Source organism: Rhamphochromis sp. 'chilingali', assembly GCF_963969265.1.
Source record: "Rhamphochromis sp. 'chilingali' genome assembly, chromosome: 11".
NCBI classification, from domain to species: Eukaryota; Metazoa; Chordata; class Actinopteri; order Cichliformes; family Cichlidae; genus Rhamphochromis; species Rhamphochromis sp. 'chilingali'.
Window position 1 is genome coordinate 15782866 of NC_137938.1, and position 22176 is coordinate 15805041.

The window sequence follows — 22176 nt, forward strand, 5'->3', positions numbered from 1 at the left end:
TTCTCATAGCCATGGTAACCAGGGCAGTATGCCACGCCGTTTAGAGAGTAAAAGTTGTGTTTTTTCCCCCAAGTCTCTCACTGGTATCTCCTCATCGCCAAACACTTTACATACTAGATTTTTGAAACTGGAAAAAAAAACCTCACAGAATATTCTGCTTCTGCTAAATGTTGTTACATAACATGCTAACACAATAAACAGCAAACATGCTTACAGTGATTCCACTTTACTTGTCTCTCTTCCCTCAGATGCTTTTGAAAATGTTATATAGAATATGTGAGATGAAAGGCCCTCGTGTCATGCTACAGTCACGACACGTAAATCATAAGAGAAGTACAGGGATATTGGATTAAACAGCAGTAATTTCACTTAATAATCACGTACGGAAACAGACACGACCGAAACAGATGTCTTCACGTGGCGTTCCCAAGCTGAGGTTTTCAGGGGAATTTATAGAAGTGGAAAGACTAAAGAGGCTTTTCACTGTAGGAAAATGCTATTGTAAGACCTGGGAAAGTCAACTAGTCATAAAGAAGGACAGTTTTTGTTTTTTTTGTTTGTTTGTTTTCCAACCACAGGACTCAATAATAAATACATACAAGCTTGTGTTAAAAAAACAGCTGAAGGAAATTCCCGAACATGATCAGTCATTTTTCTGGTAACTATAAAGGAACAACAATTGTGTAAAATACCTTATAATTGATTTTCACGCTATAAAAAGCATAAATAAACACATTTAATTTTAAAAAGATTAAGAAGAGTTACATTGTTGTCTTGTGTACAAACTGCACAAAATAATAAATAGGAGAAAAAACATGCTTTCAGGTAAGAGGAGCTTTTATATGCTCGCAATAAAGCAGAGCATTCTTTTTTAGATGTCCATAAAATAAAATGCTGAATGGACTTATAGAGGCACGGGCAAATGCGAAGTGTGAACATTAAAGAAGAGGAGAAAGGGAGAGAAACTCACCCACTGTGATAGAGCTGCGATTATAAGTTTGCTGTTGATGCCTCGGATCTGTCAGCTACCTGATGTGTGCCTCCTCTAATTTACTGTGTCAATAACACTGCTCTGGAAACATGAGCAGCATGATACATGGAGACGGTTTGCGTGGACTTCCCTCCAAAGTGCCAATTGTTGACAGTATAAAATAAAAAGGAAAAGTGCCATTATCTAAACCACCTCGCACACGCCTTTGCTCTTTGTAGCTACTGCCTTTTTTTTCCCTTCTTTAATGTCCCCTAGTCACCAGTGGATGTAAACGCTGTTTAGTTTCCGCTTTACCTACTTAACTGTTTAATCTTCTAAGTTTCCTTGCTTAGTGAATTTTGGTGGAGAAGCTATAGACGAGCCGTATTTCTTTCTTTGTTTTTCTTGTAGTAACATAGCAACATGTAGCCAAACACTTGTTTGAAGAAAGTTTGATTTGCTTTCATTACAGTTAAGGACTGTTTTCTTAGACTAAAGACCTTAACAAGAGGCAACAAAGTTCAATTAAAGGGAGAGTGGAGAGGTGAGCATTGATTTAAAGACAGTATTTCAAACTGCACCCCAGAGTGCAGGGCAGGTCTCTCACACCGATGACACTAATTCTTAAGGGAAATTCATGTTAGTTGGTGTCTAGACGTTTTATTACTTGACCAGGGCACCAAAGGACAGCTAGCTTCTCATTTTCAAGACTCAACTAAGCATGTTTATGAGCAAAAAAGTTCACGTAAACACATCATTTTCAGTGACACTTCAAGATGTGAAGTTCAGTTTATTAGTTTATTGATAATCACAGGTATTTGTTAACAGCATGCTATAATTAATGCTACTGTACATTAATTATTAGCTAACAAGCCGGCCTGTGGACTTACCTTCCGATCGCTCAGTTTGTGACTTTGCACAGTGAACTTGTCTGAGCTAAAGCTGAGGGCAATTCTTTGAGTCTGCTACAAAGCCAACAACACCAACAGCAGTCACATTTCTCAGTCAACCTTTCTCACTTTTTTGAGTGTGTCATTACACAAACTCAAAAAATCAAAGAGAAAAGCAGGGCGGAAAAAAGGGGGCTGCCACCAAAATATTTAACACTACACTAAGCAAATATTAAATCAGTCAAAAACAGTCAGTCGCTTACATCAGAGTGACACAGGTCAGGGTTTAGCCAAAATTTTGGAAAATGCTGCAGCACATTTCAATTACACACACACACACACACACACACACACACACACACACACACACACACACACACACACACACACACACACACACACACACACACACACACATATATACTTGCTAAGTATTATTATTCATCCTAAAACTGAGGGCTTTAAGCACCGCTGTTTAGTAAAAGCTGCTGGGGTCTCAGAGGTACCCCACAAGCCCTTTGGCTGTAGCCATGTGACTCCCATTGAAGCGCTGCGATCATAAGAGCAATCTCACTCCGAACTCACTGCATCTAAATCCAAACCTCATTTGCTTAAATCTAAATAAGCAGGTTTGCTGGCCAATCATAACCAAATATTTTGAAAAAAATGAAGACAAAACTAAGCAGTGACTGTTAAACACAAGACAACCTGCGTGCTCCAAGTTCACACTCCTGTTAGTCACACAACTGTCACACAACCCAACCTGCTTATTGTGTGCTTTAAAAATCAGTTGCAACGTTGTATTCACCTTCAAAATAATGATTATAGATACACTACACAGTATTTATTAGCATTTTTTAAGTTTTATGACAAAAACTGTTCCTTAGTTGTGAATTTGTTGTTAATTAACAAACAAACTGGTGTTTATTTCTCATGTTTTTACCACTTTTATCCGAGTATTAAAACGTGAAATAAATGGGAAATAGAGGAAGTAATTCTCCAGTCAGGTGGCGTTAAAGCGCTGCTGAAGAAGAGGGCACGGGGCAGAAACAGAATATTTAACAGAAACATACAGTCTCCATAAACACACACACACCTATGATATTTTCATCAGCTGCAAGCTTTAATCTTGTGAGTGAATCGTAATCTTGAGCACGCCCGGGAATATTTACTATCTATTGTTTTATTTTATTAAATGTCAAATTTTACATTTCACTTTTTCCACCAGAGCCAAAAGAATTGGAACACTTTTTGAAACATTTTCAGATTTCTTAAACGCAAAATAAATGTGCATGAATCTTTTGTTTTTCTTCTTTTCTAATTTTCATTAATGTAAAAATAATTGCCACACATTTTACATGACTCGCAATCAATTCAGTTAAAGAACGGCAATTTTAAACCCTAAAAAGAGAAAGAGAGATGTTTGTTTTCAGAGAGCAAAAGGGATAAAACCTCAACATATTTCCATACAGCAGGTTTATAAATTGCATTTTTCCCAGTGCTTAAATTGTGATCTTAGATTCATTTTGCAAACCACAATTAATTCAAAAAGTCCATCTCCAAATTGCTTTTGAAGTGAAAGGAAATTGTATAGATCAAGATTATTTTAATTCGTTATTCAAAAAGTATCATTACTTTATAACTTTCTATTCCTTTGTTATTTAAGAGTACTCTTAGTCTAATGTGTTTCCATTTACATGGATTTCACACTTTGAGAATAGATTCTTTTTCTTTTTTTCCACCAGTACTTACAGCAGGGAAACATATTTTACTACCTATGAGCTAAATCAAACGAGTTACAGCGAAGGACGTGCAAAAAAACATTTAGATTGGGAAAAAATAAGGAAACCTTTTCCCACTAAATGCATTTGTCATTTAATTTGAATATAGTGCAAAGATGCAAACTTCAAAACAGGCACACACATACATGTACACACACAAACACACACAGTTGATTAGCAGGGCTCCTGTGAGTGTGTGTCACGTTTTAGTGGAAAATTACAGCTCTTTCAACAATTCCTCAGTCGGAATCCCATTCTAAAGTGGATTTTATCTGCAAATCACAATTATTTTGTTCATGCTCTGTTTTAATGGGCACACCCGCTGGGCTGAAGAAGACACTTCTCTATTCATAAATGTATTACTGCTGGGGAATCATTAACTTATTGTTAGCGGCGCGACTGATGGCTTATTGACATGACAACATTCAACCAACACTTTTGTCTTTAAGCCGTGCATCCATATCACTGAAAACAATGTCATCTACCCCATTTTCACCACTCCCCCTTGTGTGTTTGAGCTTAGTGGAAGGCTTCTCGGTGACTGGGGGGAAAAGAAAAAAAAAACGCACCCAGCAAGACATAAGTGTAGGCTGGGTTTCTGGGAAGACTGAAGAGGTTTCTTTATGATGAGGAATAAGAAAAACAAAGGCACCAGATGCCATAGTAAATTTGACAAAAGGGTGTGAGATGATGTTAGACAGAAATTGCTGTTTGCTGAAAATGATATAGTGCTTCTGTTTGTGTCAACTTAAGAGAATAGTGATCGAAGCCTAAATAGTGGCAAATCAGAGCGGGGAGGACAAATTGCCATGTGCGGATTATCTGAGGAGCGAAGCCCCGTCTGATATTTATGGCTGGAAATGCAGGAGAGTCATAGAGTCAGACAGTTTGCACAGATGGTGGCCATCCTCGGTCAACATTCAAATAAAAATGGAATGAGCGTCTCCCTCTGTGTCCGGCTATTCCTCTGTCAGCGAATGCAGACACAGATAAAAGGACAGGGTGTAAAAGTGTTTAAGTAGCCAGAAGTTGTAAAGAAGGAGGTGGGGGAAAAAAAGAAAGCTTCTGCAATCCTTTCTGCCTTGTTGAACTTTATTAAATTCTGTCATTCTCTCCTTCCTGTCTGACTCCCATTGTCAGCTTCCTCTCATGCGTAACTCGGATTTTTTTTTTCCTTTTATTTATTTATTTTTTTTACTTTTCGCAGAAGTGTTGTTGAGGACATTCAGACTGAAAGAATGTGATGGTGGTAATCATAGCACCACCTAAAAAAATCACACCGAGATGAATCAAAACGTCTGGAATGCGTGCTGACCGCTTATTGCGAGAGAAAATGTCCACCTAATCACTTTTTCAGTGGTCTGATTGGGGCTGTGCTCACTGGGTGGTTGTGAGTAGCTGCTCATAGTTTACAAGAGATTGCTTAAAGCCTAAATCATTTTTATTGCGTCATCATAATCGCAGTGAATTCAGACATTGACTGCAGTGCATTTTAAACATTTGCAAATTAAAGTGACATCCGCTGTCAGCTGCCAGCCTAAAAAGTACTAGTTATTGATGTGACATTAACCACTAGTTTATTAGAAAAATCCCTAAAATAACAGATGGAATAACTTTATACCAGTACAACACTAATACTTTGTTTCTTCTTTCCATCTTTTACCAGAAAAAGTACATTATGAATGGGAAACACAGCTCTAAGTACTAACAACTGAATAACACCACGGTTGTAAGTTACACCATTATTCTTAGTAACACTAAGATGAAGGTCCTACTTGGAGAAGTTTGAGATACCTGTGTGAATCACAGCTGCTATCTGTGGGTTTTTTCAGCTATTTTTTTCCTCTCCGTCTAAGAGACGAGTTTGATCTTGAAGTATGTCTGTTGTCTGGCCATTCATTACAGCGCCTATGAAAGCCACGCTAATGGATATGAAAGGCAGATCAATTGTCCAGGAAAGGGGAGATTAGGGAGGGATGAGTCACTATATTCCTCCTTCTTGACAAGCACGTCATGCCTCGCAGCCTCTCCGGAGATGTCCCCGATTGATGCCTATCTTTCATCAGTTTGGCTTTAATCTGACATTCCACGTGCTTCATAATCATATCAGCAAAAAAATCTATATCGCATCAGCCGTTCTTTCCCACCTGTAGAGCAGAATATACGTTCGCCTCTATGGAACCAAGGGAAAAAAAAAAAGGAGCGAGAGGCACGTCTTTATCTATTGATCACATTTTGAAGAAGACACAAAAAAACACTGCGAGGAGATGAACAGAAAGGGTAAGAAAAGGCTGTTCCCTAAAACAAACAGTGATTGTGAAGTGACATTCTGCGAAGAAGTGGCAGACTCTCTCTTGGTGCCGGCCAAACAAACAAACAGTGGGGCGAGACAAAGTGCAATCACTGACCTTTGTTCAAAGAAGCCATCTAATCTGTTTCCACTTTACTTAATTAGAAAAAGCAGAGGGATTTTTAATGTGCACAGTGTTAATGGGAAACAGCTCACACGTGCTAATTAAAAAGAAAAAAAATACTGATCTCTTTGGTAACTTTGAGTCCATCAATCTATATGTTCATCCATTAAAAACTTAGCCAACTTATCTGCGATTAGATGTTCACTGTTATTATATCCCAGTATTTGTACAGTAAATGAATCAGTGTTTGTTCCTCAAACATATACACACCTATGCGCCGTGAATTACAGGGTCTGGCCTTTGTCAAATGCGGTAGCTGAGTAATTGAAGCCTTTTCTCTGTATGGCTGACGGCTTTCCCCCTACTGAAGGCTGCATCCTTATGCAGGCACTGATTAAATACTGCTTTACAGGATCGACAGAGGTACCATGTGTGCCCCCGAGGTGGCAAATGTATTCGCTTCCTCTTTGACTTTGTCTGTTAAAATAACACAACGCTGGGCTGCTCCGCTTAGACAACCCGTTTGTGTTCAACGGACCACTCGGAGGGTGCCAGCTTTATTATAACTAAAATAGCAAGAGCAAACGTAAAAATTATAATTAATATTTACAGCTTTACATCAAAGCTCTCTGTGAGTCTACACACACCACAGCTACCTTTCAGTTTATAAAGGAGAAGCTTCATACATGACTACACTCACCAAATCCCACCGCAGCTTTATCAGTTAAAAAGAAAAGTTTGTTTTCAAATTCCTATAACGAGCAGTGCTGTTAACCTGTAGTTCCACTGCAGTTTACAGTGCTTACTGATGGATATCACAGTTTTTAAGGTGGTGCAAATAGCAGCTACTTATAAGGCAACTCAGGATTCTACTGTTAATAACATATTAATGATGCCAGAGGAGTCACTAGTTCCTAAAGTACTTGTAAATTCTTTGTTTGATACTTTTTTTCTTTAACAAAGAGTAATAACTAACACAAAACTTTACTTGAGAAGCAGATAATGATAAATTAATGATAATCATGTGTGTGTGTGTGTGTGTGTGTGTGTGTGTGTGTGTGTGTGTGTGTGTGTGTGTGTGTGTGTGTGTGTGTGTGAAATATATTTTCGTGGTGACACAGCTGATGACTGTAGTGATTGTCAATTGTAGTTTCTGTTATTTCACATTCCTTATGCTCCCCTGACCAGCTGACACAGTTAGAGAAAGGTGATATAATCACTAATTAGTGTCATTTGAAGATAATTAGTAAAATATTTGGCCACATTTAGTGAAATCTCATTCAACCCCAACATAGAATAACCATGTTAACCGTGTCTGTGTACTTTTTTGTGCACAAGTTGTCATTCTATCCAATGCCCCAAAATATAGTCTTGTACAGCACTAATATTATATCTTTTATACAATAGTTTTCTTAATAAGAAAAAAAATACAAATGATTTCTTTCTTACATGATACAGGACCCAGCAGCTGATGAGCTCAACCCCATGTTATGCACCCTTGACCACATTAAAGCCCCCCCCTTTGAATGGGCAGTGTGTGGTCTGCCTCTCAGGGACGGCAGGGGGACACAGGAAACAAATTAGCTTTCTTGACCTTGGCCCAAGTTTCCCTTCCACCCTTCACCCCTCCTCCTCAATGCCCTTCATCTAGCCACTTCAAGGGTCAGCTGGATGACAACACGCCTCTGTTGTCCTCCACAGTGGAGATATATTCAGATGAGAAGCTCTTAGGGCTGACGTGCATCATAGGAAGTGAGTTTTATGAGTTCATTTTCTATATGAGGACAACTGGTTGTGGTCAAGATGATTACTAGGGGAAAACGTCATATTTATGGTGCTGGGTAATATAGTCATTTTCAGGGTACATGCAAATAACAAAGAGGTTTCTTTCACAGATTAAAGGGAAAAAAATAAAGCGAGATCATGAAAGGGTTAATATAAGGTGACGAAATTTCAGCATGGAATTAAACCGTGAAATCGCTTGAAGAAAGAGCATTTCCTGACATCGTGAAGCTTTCCCACCCTCATTCTCAAGTTCAGCACTGCTGTCTCACACGCACACAGACACGCACACACGGTCATGCAAACACATTGCAAAAGTAGATTTTCTCCCATCTTAATAAGTTTAAAATCTTACATAAGAACTCAGTTGCAGCGCCGCTGCCCGGGCCTAAAATGAGAGACCTTTGGCCGTGTGTGAAAAGAATCCTTTCAATGATAGATATTGGATTGTAACACCGGTAAGCAAATCTAATTCTCCCAGTTCACGCAAAAGCACGTGCATCGGTGTTCAGCCTGAGAGCAAAAATAACCTATGGTGTCCAGGGGATGGAAGTAGCAGCACATATTAATGCTCATACTCTTCATTGATCTATGAGGACTCCTTAATCTTGTGGGCAGCTTCCACCTACGTATATTTCATAATGTGATACACTGTGCATCGATAACACTGGTAAGGGCCTATACTGTCTCATGCTGGCTCACAGCATTTATTGATCCCGGAGTGAAGTAAACATGTCTTTAACACGCGGGACTGTCACTCCTGGCAGATATACAAAAATTGTCAAGGCAAGAGCCTCGTTATTAGACGCTCTAATGATGACGGGAATCGATAGTTAACAATGACAAGATATCATCTGAGAAGTTAATAACTGTCTACATGGAAAATGAGGAGGTTAAAAAAGCCTGCTCTGTGGGGTTAGGGGAAAACAAGCACTTGTTGAAGACACATTTATTGTTCACCACTTTCAGCTCTGTGCTGGGGATTATTTATGTGCTGTATGATTCAACTGCTGTTCTGGGAATGGATAACAAAAAATACATACAGTAAAATGACTCAGGGGTATGGCTTTGGCAGAGTACCAAATTGACCATATCCTTGTGACTAAACGGCGGCTCAAGCCAGAGCAATTTCCTCTGCATTATGGGCAGACGGCCAAGTAAAAATGATTATAGGTGCGAGCTTTGAGCAATGTTTAAGCACTCCTGGTTTTTCAAAACCAGAGGTCCTGGATACTGGTATATTTTTGCACTAAGGCTGTTGCAGCCTAGTTTGTTTGTGCAGCTCATGCTTTTTCACGACAAAACATACAAAATGTGGCCTGGTTAATATTCAGTCAGCCTCTCCTTTACTCTTTAAAGATCATTTTTCATTTCCCATTCAACGTTTTCCCCTATTTTCAGGCAAATATTTACTTTTTTATAACCTATATTTGCGTTGCTTCTAGTTATTGAGACTGAACTCTCTTTTTGATTAGTTCTTTCTTTTTTGCTACTATAACATTAGAATTATTTCATATGTGAAGGTGGTTTCCCAAGAACCTGGAGAAAACATACAAATAAACCCCAAAATAAAAAATGTCCTGTCAAAAAACCAAAACAAACAAATGAAATAGCTAACGGATAATAATAATAATAATATGAATAACTAGCTAATAACTAGTTGAAGAGTCTGACCGCTGGGTAAACCATATGCCACCAGTTGCTGATGACACTGGCAAGTGTGTGTGGATTCCTCTAAACTGAGATCACATGGCCGGCAGTCTGAGTCCAGACAGTAGGAAGTGAAAGTGCTACTGCAGCCACAACACAGGTCATATCTCAAAGACGGTTTTCAGTTGTACAGTGCAATAGGTCTTCTCGTTTTACACACAAAACTTACACAAAAAAGACAGAGGAAGAGGCTCAGTTTAAATGATGCAACAAGCAGGCAATGTGAAGATTTAGGAACTGTGAACACGCACTTTTTATTGAAGACAGAACAGGAGAAATGACCAGATATGATCTGTAAATTAAATCAGTCTCGCTCGTTATTTCACACGGTTACCATAAGTGCACATCTCCACCAACCAATCAAACTCACTGTAACTGTCTACATATTTTTTATTTCCAAAACGAGTCGGATCAAAGTTTAATGAGTTACTGCTTTGACTTTCTTTCCAATCCGTTTCTAAAAACTGCTGCTGACAAATAGATGCGCCATAGCTATCAAAGTATTATCAGCGTAGCTATTTGTTAAGAAATAAAGGCAAGGAAGATCCTTTTTATAAGGGCTGCCTGCGTTATCAAAATATCACTGCTCACAGTTTCATTAGAGAGCTCTCTGTTTTTTAAGTATCTTAATGAGCTGAACCTTGAAAGCCTTTTCGGGGGGGGGGGGGGGGGGACAAACTGCAGGTTCCTCAGCTTGATTTTGTTTTATCAGTGTTGTCTTACATCAAGAGAGGGACAGAAGGGCAAGCTTGTGTGGTCTGACAAAGACGGCGGCAGATGTGGAAGTGTGAAAAATAAAATGAACTGGGTATAGCTATTTGTGTGCAATGAAGAAAGACATAAAAAAGCAGCTTTACGCTGAGATAGTTGCTCTAAATGAAATACCTGCAGATTGCATGTTGCTTTGCATTCGCAGGGGTATTCAATTTTAATTAGGGTTTTGGAGACATCTTTTATCAGACTGTCACTAATCTCTCTCTCTCTCTTACTCTCTCTCCCACCCACTTTCTCTTCTCTCAGACACACACACACACACACACACACACACACACACACACACACACACACACACACACACACACACACACACACACACACACACACAGGCTAACATATGAAAATGCAAAAATAGAGCCACTAGAAAGAAAGAAGCAAAAAAATGTAAAAGAAAATCAGAAGATTTTATGCAACAATTTGTCTGATACACACGTTATTAAAAAAATAAAATGGGAACAAAACCTTTGTCCCGTTTCATTTTTAGAGGAAAAACCATTAGCTCTCCTGTTTAATTGCCTTTTCTTTGGGGCAAAGGTGATAATTAATTTGGCTCTGGGAGAAACACAGTAACAAGAATACAGATATATACAAATATATTAAAAAATGTTAAATTGTATCTTGTCTTCAGGGGTCGGGGAGGATTATAATACTCTGCTGTCCAAGGAAAAAAAGGTTTGCTATTTTAGATCCTAAATGACCATGATTTAGAGAAACTACATTTAAGCTGAATGTTTTACAGCTGTAGTCCTAGCTAAGAAATCCCTAAGAAATCATGCCCCTGCCTCACAGAGCTTCACTTAATATGATGACAAAATTTTATGCCAAAAAAAATGATTTTAAAAAGACTGAAATAAAAATAAAACACATGACATGAGCTTTCTATACTGCAGTATAGTCATAATGATACGTTTTAAAAACAGCCTCTCAACATAGCCGTAAAAACAAAGAAAAAAAAGGCAAATTCTAGCTATAAAATGTCCTCTTCCGCCCTTGCATTCTAGCTGTGTGTGGTGTGGTGGTTAGCTTGTCTCCCTCTCTTCATTCCTGGCCCTCTTCCATTGTTAGTCACCTTGTTTATTGGCTGGAGCAGCCGTGGCGTACTGGACATCATCTGAAACTACAAACGACAGGATGCAATAAGCTGGAGAATAGCAGCAATCTGAGGAAAGTTCTCCATTCACCAGAGCTCCCTAACTCTCTGTCTTCTTATCCTGGGCAGAAAATAAAAAAATCAATACGGGCTCACAGGGCTTGATAAAAGTGCTGGACAGGGAGAGAGGCAACCCTGGATATAGTAAATTAAAGTGATCAAAATTTTCCAGTCGAGTCAGCCCGCAGCCTACATAAACTAACAACCCTGTCTCCACAACTGTCCGTCATCCCCCTCCACCATCTTCATCCTCTGCTTCAGCATTATTTCAATTTTTCAGTTTCTCTGGTTTGCTCTGCTTTTCTTTTCTCTTAATTTAGTTTTCAGCTGTAGACCTTTTTTTTTTTCAGAAATTCCACATGTGAATCAATGAAACATAATTTTTTATTCTTGTTTTCTAATAAATATGTAAAAAAAAAAAAAAAAAGCAAATGGGGAAGAGAGAAATGAGTTTGAATTAAACTAGGACCTTTCTGCTTAGGCTTGTGAGCTATTCTCGAACAAAACACCGACTCAACAATCAGAAGCAAAATACTGTTCTCGCAATTTTCTGTATATATTTTCTATTGCCATGATGTCTTTGCAAAAGTACTAAGCTCAAGCAAAACTCTCCTTAAACAATTTTTTTTCCCATCAGCTGAAGGCATCTGCTAACGTGTGCTAATGCTATCCTAGATTCCCATACACAAGACTTAAACAAAGCTACTCTGGGAGTCGCTTTTCCTTTTGGGTTTGAGTTGAAATATTTTTTTTTCCCAACATTAATCCTGCATGCTGAAAAAGCAAACCCATAAGCATATCCAGTGCCGAAATGTGATGCCAGAGGCACCTGATCAAGACAAATCCTGCAGACCAGGACTCTAAACTTTCATTTGTGTAGCAGTGAATCTGTGTATTTACATTCGCACAAATACATCCTAATGATATACAGGTTTCCACACAAACAAAAAGTTACGACACATTTTATTTTCCACTTTGTATAAATTCAGTATATTTTTCTTTGGTCTGCAACAACACGGATATGAAGTTCGTGAACAGCTAAATCTTATTTTTTAGGACTAGACTCTAACTTACTTTACTGGGTGATTAAGCATATATTTATTTGTTTAAATGGTTGAAAATGGGGCTGATGATAGCAGTGACCCTTCAGTAAACTGTAAAGTCACAGCCAGCTTAAAATTCAAAAAGAAAAAAAAAATAATATCACTATGCAGAGTTTATGGTAAACCTACGATTTTTTATGTATAAGGGTAAAAATATTTATACTAATACTTCTTCATTTATTTTTAAGTAAACATTAATAACCTCATCTTTAATCAGGCTGCATGTAAAGAAGGGAAACTATATCCTTACAGTCGTCATAATGAGTCAACAAACTCTCACAGTATTACTAATGATTGGTCCGTGTAAATCCTCATGCTGGTGATGCTGAGAAAGTGTTAAATATATAGTTTGATGATACACAGTGTGTAACTTGTGAATTTTACATTGTTTTTACATGATATCACTTTAACTGCTGTGTACTACCACACATACACTAATTCAATTACAGTAATTCCGGCAGCAGCTGACTCACTCTGCTAACATACACCCACTGCCAGCCCACACAGGGCCTCCTTGGCACCTTGTCCACCTAACAGTAAGACGGGATTAATGGGGATTGGCCCATGCAGTCCAGTCTCATGGTGTGTGAGCTTTAACACGGAGCTAATCTGATATTCAAGCTCAACAGTGATAACTGCAGTTTGATGGCTGTGGATGTGGGAAAATATTGAATCAGACTTATCACGTCAGAGGAACTTGTCTGTGTCTGAGGGTTCATCACTTTGATAAGAAATGATCATTGAATAGATATTAAAACATGAAAAAGATTCAGGCAAAGGTGTGACCTTGACTTATGCGCGTGTCCTACAGTATGTGCCAAAGTGACACTGGACGTGTGTGTCAGGGATCAGCTTAAATGAGAGACCAGCCACTTGCTGTGGCCTAATATCCTGTTAACCTGGGTTAGACATCAGACAGCCGTGAGACACTTAAATCCAGCCGTAGCCCAGAGCAACATGCACATGTCCTGTTAGCTCACCGACTGACTTTCCAGGAACCTTAGAACTACCACAGCCTCCAGCCAAAAATCTGTAGAGCCCTTCAGTCTCCTCTTCATATGCTCTGTAAGGTACAACTAAATGCTGATCTTCAAACAGAATAAGACAAAATGTCGTGTTGATAAACTCAACTTGACATCATATAGTTAGTTAGTTGTAAATACATACCTGATACATGAATCATAATTCGTGCATTTTTAACTAAGAAAATACATAGTAAGGAAAGACACGTGTCATCAGATTACAAGTCAAACCAGTCAAGTCAGATGCACTAGTTCGAAGGAGGATTAGCGCTGAATCCTGTTTAACTATGTCTTATTAATCTTGTGTTAGCCATGCACATCCTGATGGTCAAACTCTGCCCTTCTGCTTCTATATTTAACTATTTTAATCTCTTTATAAAGCAAAAGGATTCCAATTACAAATGCCACAGGACTCAATCCAATTGAAAAGCGGTTGGCAGTCCTGTGTTCAACACTTAAAACCTTAAGGAAAGATTATAAAAGGGCCCCTGCGTGTAAATTCAAGAAGCAATGACTTAAATGCATCAGTTTGAAACTATTTGCTTAAGTGTTTCTGTAAGAACAGGACATCGTTTGATTAATTGCACTTCCTTACTGTATGCTCCAGAGTAATTCAAGGAAGCATCACTTAAATTGTTTAAAGCTACTGCATGCAGGATATCTGTAAGCATGCAGGAGTATTAAGATTAGGATTACTAGTTTTAGTGCTGGGAAAACAAATAGTCTGCATGGTATTTCCACCTGTTCTTATTCCTATTTAAATTCTGCCATTCTGCTGAAGCTGCTGGTGTGTCAGTGCTGTACACACCAAAGTGTCTTTAGGTGCTGTGATTCACTAGCATGGCGACACTAAACATCCAGTGCAAACTCTGCTAAAAGAGAAACAAAGATCTCCCTAAAGAGTGCCAAAGGCCACACAAGGAGGCCGGATGAGTGGAAGTAGAATAAATTAGTTTGTGTCTCATGTTCTGTGGGAAATGTGAGTTTTTTTCTGTCTCTCTTAGCGCTGCTTTGTTTTAAATCAGTGTTTCTTTCTTATTGTTAACTTCTTTCCTAATCATTGGCTGTTGTGTTAGCTTTATGCAACAAAATTCCTTTGTAGAGTTCAGGAAAAGATCACAGTTTGGGAATGGACAGAGCCAGGGTATGGGAAAGCAAACCCATAGCCATCACAAACGAAAGTTTGTTCATCACTGCACCCCACAACAACACTCGTGAACTCTAACGGGAACTTCACACATACTAATAGATTGTGAGTTACACATACTAACCGCTGTTTTTCTAGCAGAAGTTTTTGAGGAACTTTGCAGACTTCGTTCCCACACAGACACGTTTTAACAGCTCAGGCTCCCAATGAAATTGCAATTATCTTTAGAGTCTTTTCCAACAACGATAACTTTTTTTTTAACGCAAGTATTTGGCCTTAACCAATTAGCTGTATACCTACTTCTCTGTCTGCTAGTCATTTTTTGTGATTTTTTTTTAAAAGAGGAGAAAGCAAACAAATATATATATTTTTGAATCATCAAGCAATACCAAACTCTTTGAGATATGCATGTTAGCAAATCCAAACAATGTAAACATAGCATACAGAAACATGATTTGTCAATATATAATATATCTCAGACTACTGATAAACCAGAAATCTTCTGGTAGCATATTCATATTCATATTTTTGCTTATGTTTTCACTTGAAATACAACACATCCTTCACACTTGATCTTCTGTGTATGAACAGTTTGGATCAGGTGCTTCAGAAGCTCAGCCTTACCGAGAATGATCGATGAAAATGTTTCCACGTGAACCGACGCACACGTCCATCCCTCCTCTATGCAATGCATGCACACACGCACACCTCCACACACACAAAGCTTGATTTTGAAGGGTCCTTAATCACAACCGAGAAACTGACTGATCAATGACAGATACGAGGGGCTACTGTGCAAATGCTAACAGGAGCTCATTTGCTTTTAAAAATGTATTTATTCTGGTCTATTTTTATCACAGATTATATTTCTTTCGTGTGCTAACGGGCTCCGAGCCCCGCCAAGGTATTAATTAAAATCTAAATACTAAATACTAAATATTGATTGATACGTTATCAGGGCATAGCAGTTGGTCCGCAGGCTATTGATCCAGCCTGTGATTTATTATCATATTTAAGAAAAATCATTTTGCGTGATTACACGAGGTAATGGATTTTTAGCAAGGATGTAATTCTCCCCCCCTTTTATTTTCGTATCGCGTTTGTTATGTGGAAGGTGGCGCAGACTTCTCAGTTGCATTCGGAGATCGCTGATATCCTAGGTACTGCACCCCCATCCCCCTCTCCCGAGCTTCCCTTTCAGCCCAGCCTGGCCTGCGAGAGACTAAAGCTTGTGTAAGAGAACGATCCCCCCGCTCTTGTCATTGGGAATAATGGGTATTGGAATTACCTCTTTAATCACAACAAAGATTAACAGATGGTATGAGAACAGTTATTAGCAAACATCTTGCACTCATCAAATCAATAAGATGATTTGTAATCAGGCTGTCGGTGCAAGTGAAAAGGGAGCCGGGGCCGTTCCCAGTGAAAGTTCCTGGCAATCAGAGGCTACTGTGTAGCAATTACCTCTCCACAAAATAGGTGCTCTTCCTCCTCTGGCTGGCAGTCCTCCAAAACACACGCCAGACTGATAGCAACATAGGGCATTAACACGGCAAAACACAAAACACTGCATGGGTAACCTTGTATTTGATCAGGTGTTAGGTTGCTGCGCGATTTCATTTCACTTTGTGCCTTTTAATTTGGTGGATCTCGCCTTGTACTTGAAGAGGGAGAAAAAAAATCTAAATGTTTACACATGCTGTCTGTCACTACAAAAGACCGTATAGCTCATTAGCGGGTTGCCATAAATAAGTCAGCGTTGGGGACAAATAAGTGAATACTATAGAAACTATACAGAGAAGGGTTCCCTGTGCAAATATTTCTCCCTGGAGACAGAAAGAGAAAGACTGAGGGTTTGTTGACATAACGGTGCATCCAGAATGGTAAACTGAGGAATCTTCCCCACAAGATGCAACTCCTTTACAGCAGTAATGTTCTAACAGCACTTTGCTTTTTTTTTATGTCTCTGGGACGTGCGGGTGTTGAAGTCTGATATCACTGAGACAAACGCTGCGTCATATTTACTTCCAATTTATTCTACTTCTTAAGTTGAAAACAGTCTGTGAAACACATTCGTGCACAAATGCGCATCTATTTAGATACCAGTACTTAAAAGGAAAAAGTCAGGAATTGTTGGGTTTTTTTGCAAAAAGTGGCAACACGGGATCTCTTCAGCTTTACTTGGATGGATATCGTTTTGATTCTAAATGCTGCTTTTAATGCTTGCAGGCTGTTTGCAAGCAATGTCACCTTGTATGCATTTTTGTAGTGGGAACAGCTGAAACAAACTGATGCAACACTGTGGACTGAATGAAGGCAGTCACTTTGGGAGTAAAATACAGAAACACACTTGTGAGAATGTCGAAAATCAGAGGCACAGTGTAAAAATGAGTGCGTTTAAGTTTTATCTCTCTCCACAAATTTGTAAAGATATTGACACACACACACACAAACTTCTAATCGCAAACTACTCATAATGACACAAAATCTCTCAGCGTCCCACACCGACACACACACACTCACAGACACATACCTCTGCACTGTAAGATAGCACAGATATGTGACAGGATTAAGCAAGGCAAATGGTGCCAAAACAATGGCAGTATGAAGTAACTGATGCTGTTTAAAAATTTAGATGCCTGTATTGAACAGACAATGTGGCACACACATCACTGGACCACAGATCCCTGCAGCCCAATGGTCTGGTTTCTGGCTGCTCACATGCATATGGATAATCTCTTTCTAAACAACCCCACAGTCGCATCACGACTGCTACACCGCTGCGCAGACACGCTCGGTAGAAAAGCTCACGCTGCACTTGTAAACCTGAAATGGCTTTCAAGTTCAGTGAAAATCATTTTGCCACTATGATATGCGATAAAGCACAGGGAAGCATATTTGTATACTTAAATAGAAACTTACAATTGCACAGTAACTGCAGACAGACACACAGCCCCTCCCCTCGCCCACAGTCACTTGTCGAGTGGCTAATATCTTTCCAAGGTCAAACCTGACAAGGAATTCCAATGAGATTAAGTGTCATCAGTGCGGCTTTAGCCCTTTTCTGCTCATCGTTCTTGGAAATGGCATTAGAGCCACAGATGACCAAGGCCTTGGAGCAGTAAAACCTCTTCCCTTCCTGAGTGGTGGGCCTGGTTGATACAGGAGATATTTGACACAAGGCCTCCAATTCAAACATCAAAGTGCAATAATGTTCTCACGTGTATCTTTATCGAGGAAGCTTACACCAATATAAACCAATCTACGAGCACTGCAGTTTTATCACACGTCGACAGTGTTATTATTTCTGCATGCTGCAGAATTTTATTCAACTTTTTCTCATGTTAATTCTTAATTTTGAATTTTCAAAAGATCCATAGGTTACAGACTCTGAGTCTGTGACTCCTTTTTATTTCAGACCTTGTAAGAGCTGCAGTGGCAAGCCAGCGTCAGTGTTTTTGGCATTCATTTAGGTGTTTTGGGGGCTATAAAGCAATAACAGAAATGTTGCTGCACTCTATATGCAGCAAATGTGCTTTCACACTTAATTTGTTCTGATGACTTGCATGCATATCTCCACACTTTTTCATTCACATGAGGAAGTGGCTCAGTCCAGGAGATAATCCCAGCGTGTTTGTTTGTACACACTTCGAGCAAAGCGACAGCTTATGCCAGTGTGTCAAACAGCATTTTCACATCAAATTTGACACATAGTCCTTTGGCGGCAGCAATGAGCATTTTGTCATCTCCTCTCAAGTGCCAACTCGACGTCCAATTGCGGCCCAGCTACTAATTTAATTACAGTAGCAGAAGAAATGGGCTGATTCAATTCATTTCAATTAAACCTGATGGGACCAGTCAAATCAAATTTTACTCATCTCAGGTACAAGCTGCCTGTCACATTTTATCTCAGCTTGGCTCAAATGAAGCACGATGAGCAGGTCCTGATGATAACTGGAAATATATGGTTGGGTTCTATCAAGCAGACTCATGTGCCGCCTGATCTCTGATTGTGCGATCAGTGTGAGAGCACAACACTCAATTTTCAGAGCAGGATCACAGACAGTTACCACTTAGTTAGAGTCCCAGCTACAACAGCCATTACTTATGCATGATGTCCACAATTATGTATCAAATCGTGTGCAAGTATGTGTGCGTTTAGATATCCAACTAAAAGATGTGTAGCACATAGCAAAAACTATGCAGTGTCTGCTAAAGCTGCACATGAAGTGACTTTCTCTGAACCCCCCCTCAACAAAACTTAATTAAAAAAGAACATACAAACAGTTCTGCATGCCGCAATAAACTTTAGAACACAACTTGTGCTCCTATTTTTTTCATTTTAAAATAATTAAATTTTAAATGCAAATTTCGAAGTATTAAGACATACAGTAGTATAAGGATAAAGGCTGGTGGGGGATAACAATGTGTTTACTTTATACATTTACAAGTATATATGCAGAAATTAGCTCTAGGACACAAGATTATTAAAACCTCTATAGTGACCATGCTCCAATAATTACAATCATCATAATGATTCTGTATATGTGTAGTATTATTATACTTCAAATACGCTAAATTCTACTATTAATAATGCATTTGCCAAAACGTAATAATTGTATTTATTAGCTCTAAGACTGGGAAAAAAATCATTGCTAAATTGTAAATTATTCGTGGACTAATTACAAGGAATAAAGTACAAGTTTAGCAACAGACAGAATGTAAGTATAGATTGCTTCAAAAGCGTACGCAGACAATGAAACAACATAAATATTGTTTGGGTTTGCCTTCAGAGACGCTGTAATTGGGCTCATTCAGTGGCAGAAAAAGTTCCATCTCATCTCTGATTGGTGCAGATGAAGCCCTGGGATTATGCCATAGGCTGCTATAGGCTGCTACAGTAGCCTGCGGTGTGTGTAAATGCGTCTTGGCACCAGTTGCGGCGGCGCAAAGACGTCTGATTGGACACCGACGCAACGCACGCATATTTTTTTTTTCATACTGCGCCACTTTAGCGGTCTAATCACATGCTTTACAACCTGAGCCACACATATAAAAATTCAATTTCTTAGATCCTTCTATTTAAAGATATGTAACGGATAACTGTAAAGCTATTATTATACAGTGATGCACAGCGGCCAAAGCGAAGCAGTAAATTCAAACTCTGGGAGTCTTTTTTTTTTTTTTTTTTTTTTTACCTCTCTGGTGTCTTCTTCACGCTCCGGCCTCCCTCCACGATATCCGTAGTGAAAGGCAGACAGGCTCACAGCGGACTGCGGGGTGTAAGAATAGAGGAGAGGAGTTGTTACCGAAGTCTGCCTGTGCACTTTGTGATGCAGCGAGGGCCAGCGTGGAAGCCCAAGCAGCCCTTTTCTCACCTTGCGACACAGATCCAGAGGGGGTGAAACGGGTAAAAACGGTTGTTTGGGTGATTACACGTTTCTGCTCTCCCTCCTCTCCCACCCTCCTCCGCCACCATGCCCCCCTCCTCCTCCCCCTCCTCCTCTTCCACCAGCAGCACCAGCAGCACTCTCACTCCTCTCTCGGAGAATAGAGAGAGTGGCCCCCGTTGTAATAGCCTCGGTGGGGCTCCAGCTCTGCAGCGAAGCAGCCTCTAAGGTTAAAGGATACCTCTGAGGCGCATCCGGCATCCGCAGTGCCATGAAACAAAAAAGTGCTTTTTTAAAAAAAAACAAACGTATTTATGTATTTATTTGCTCGTCCAACGCAGTAAATTGGAGAACAGTAATATTTGACTTGGTAATTTATTTATTTTTGAAGTCAGATCAAACTATATAAAATCACAGGGGCTCTTAGGGTTACGTAAAGCTTAGTGGAAATCAAACTTTTCAAGCGACGTGAATTCCAAAGCTGTTCGGCAGCCCGGTCTGGACACCCCCTCTCTTTCCCTCTCTCTCTATAAGTGTGTGCGGTGTGTGTATGTGTAGTCTATACCGGATTAAATGGCACCGCGTCTTAAATGGCACCTTGCCTCGTTTCCCCTCTCCTTTCATCATCAGCAAAATAAAGATTAGGCCTACAGAGGAGATTGTAACGGCTCCCCTTTAGACGCGCGGGGGATCTTCATTCCTCCGCCTTTGTGATGATATTGATGATGATGATGGCCAAGTGGACAGTTTGATTTTTGTGTGGCGAGCTAGTTATAAAGAATCAATATTATATCAAGGGGGTAACTTTGGTGATAAAGGACTTCAGCCACTCTGGCTATTCATCATAAGTCTGTAGCAAGCAGATAGGTCAAAAGAAATTATATTGCTCTAAAGAGTGTGTCTCCTTATCTCTCAGTACCAGGGGAGTGGAGGACACGCCGATCGATACAGTAGCTGCCGTATACTCCTTGCAATTATCAATAGCTGATTTTGTCTTCCTGGGGCTGCATCTATTAATACCAGATAATAACAGCCTTTTGGACATAACTTCAAAGGGGATGATGGAAAGAGATGGAGAGGAAGAAGAAAAGGGGGGGGGGGGGGGGCACCGAAAGTTTGCTCACAGGACGACCTTGTTGTCAACAGATTTGTCTCTCATATGAGGTGGACGCGGGGGAATAGACAAGTCAAACAGACAAGAGGGAGGGCGAGGGAGGGGGGAGAGCGGGGAAGCTCTAACTGAGCTCACCCATGAACTGAAAAAAGCTGAAGATCTATCATTACAGTAAAAAGGTTTCTAATTTAGTCAGGAATTGGCAGCATTTGTGCGCCTGAAGTCGGAAACAAGCGCGATTATGATGTGCCCATTTTCCACATCCACTTTTAACGATGCAATATGAAAATGCATTTTCCTTAAGTTAGCAATACGGAAATAAACATGAAACCGTTACTTCTGTTAAATAAATAAAACGCAGTGTTCGCATGGCACTCAAGCACGAGCTTATTTGGTTCCTTTCTCCCCACCGTGCATGCGTACATTTTAGTGCAAAATTATAATTAATTTCTGTATTTATTTTAACTGTGTGTTGAGGGAAAGAGGTTTTAATTATATGCTGTATGATGTGTACTCTGACACACTTTACTTATTCATATTATTATTATTATTATTGTGTTGTTTTGCAATAATTCCCCAATATTAGTGTCGGTACATAAATCAAAAAGCAGCCCACATGTTCAAAAACCGCCACCGTGCGTAAAATGTCCACATTCCAGAATCAAAGTTAGAATAAAGCCGGGGTGTTGTGATTGAAAGCCTACCGTGTAATCAGAAAATCGCCGATGTCACGAAATAAAAATACTCTGCCGCATTAATATGATGACCCAGCCTTCTGGCGGATACGGGCGGTGACGGGTGAGATATTATATGATGGGAGGTCAAATCTGGGTGTTCACACAGAAGTCTGAGGACGATCCATTGAACAGTAACGTGGTGGTACATCCTAGTGGTGGCTGAAAGCAATGGGCTGAACCCCTGCTTGG

General features: G+C 39.6%; 1 long non-coding RNA gene across 2 annotated transcripts in view; it reads right to left on the reverse strand.

The window, feature by feature from the left end:
* LOC308405723 overlaps positions 1-22090 on the reverse strand; it is a 64466-nt gene extending 42376 nt beyond the window's left edge. Inside the window, exons 1-2 of one of the 2 annotated variants that reach the window (XR_013973387.1) lie at positions 21955-22090; positions 19945-20019 (exon numbers count right to left, since the gene is read on the reverse strand). This is a non-coding gene — a long non-coding RNA (uncharacterized lncRNA). Of the gene's footprint in view, positions 1-19944; positions 20020-20124; positions 20212-21954 lie in introns of those variants that run through there. The other variant, XR_013973388.1, reaches the window with a different exon arrangement.
* Between the last annotated feature and the right edge of the window lie 86 nt (positions 22091-22176).